Source organism: Papaver somniferum, chromosome 8 (assembly GCF_003573695.1).
Source record: "Papaver somniferum cultivar HN1 chromosome 8, ASM357369v1, whole genome shotgun sequence".
Lineage (NCBI taxonomy): Eukaryota > Viridiplantae > Streptophyta > Magnoliopsida > Ranunculales > Papaveraceae > Papaver > Papaver somniferum.
Genome location: NC_039365.1, coordinates 3,015,824 through 3,016,754, shown reverse-complemented (window position 1 = coordinate 3,016,754; position 931 = coordinate 3,015,824).

The following is a 931-nucleotide window of genomic DNA, read 5'->3' as shown; positions in this document are numbered from 1 at the left end:
GAGTACAACTGTACCTTGGATCAGTGGGAGACTGATTGGGGTTCAACTACAGTCCAGTCTGAAGTTAGCTTGGAGTAGGCTAGTGTCTGTAGCAGCTTAATACAATGTGTGTTCAATCTGGACTAGGTCCCGGGGTTTTTCTGCATTTGCGGTTTCCTCGTTAACAAAATTTCTGGTGTCTGTGTTATTTCAGTTTCCGCATTATATTGTTTTATCTTTATAATTGAAATAATACATGTTGTGCGTTAGATCATCAATTAGAGTAATCCAACCTTTGGTTGTTGATTGTAATTGATTGATTTTTGGATATTGGTCTTTGGTACCATCCAAGTTATTCTTTGTATTTGATTAGTACTCGCAGTTTCTGTTTGAGGAAATCAAATCAAGAGAGAGAGATATAAACTCGTTGATGTACTTTTAATTGATTGAGTCTTGTTGATTCTCTTAAATGTATATTTGAGTTTGTACATACGGATTGCTAAGCGAAATATTGGGTGGTGTTGTTAGACCCCCGCTTTTTTCACAACTGTTATCATATATTCCATTATAGTAACATTTTTCATCAGAAAATGTCATTGCACGGTTGTTCAGTAACGGTTGGAAAACTGTTACAATTGTTGGTCATTATCTATGATAGTTTTGATAATAAGCTATTATATATTTATAACAGATCATTTGTAAACTGTCAGCATCTTTTATACTGAACTGTTACCAAAGCCCCTTTCTATAAAAATCTCTGATTTTAGTTTACACCGTGAGAATGTATAATTAGATATATGGGCGCGATTATGAAGAATTTGCATGACTGATAAAGCTTATTTCAAAACTTTCCATACAAAAAACTTGATACTCTCGTCATTAGTATCATCACCAAAAGACTTTATAGTGATATCATATAAGAATATTGATGCATCTATTTTTTTTTTTTTTT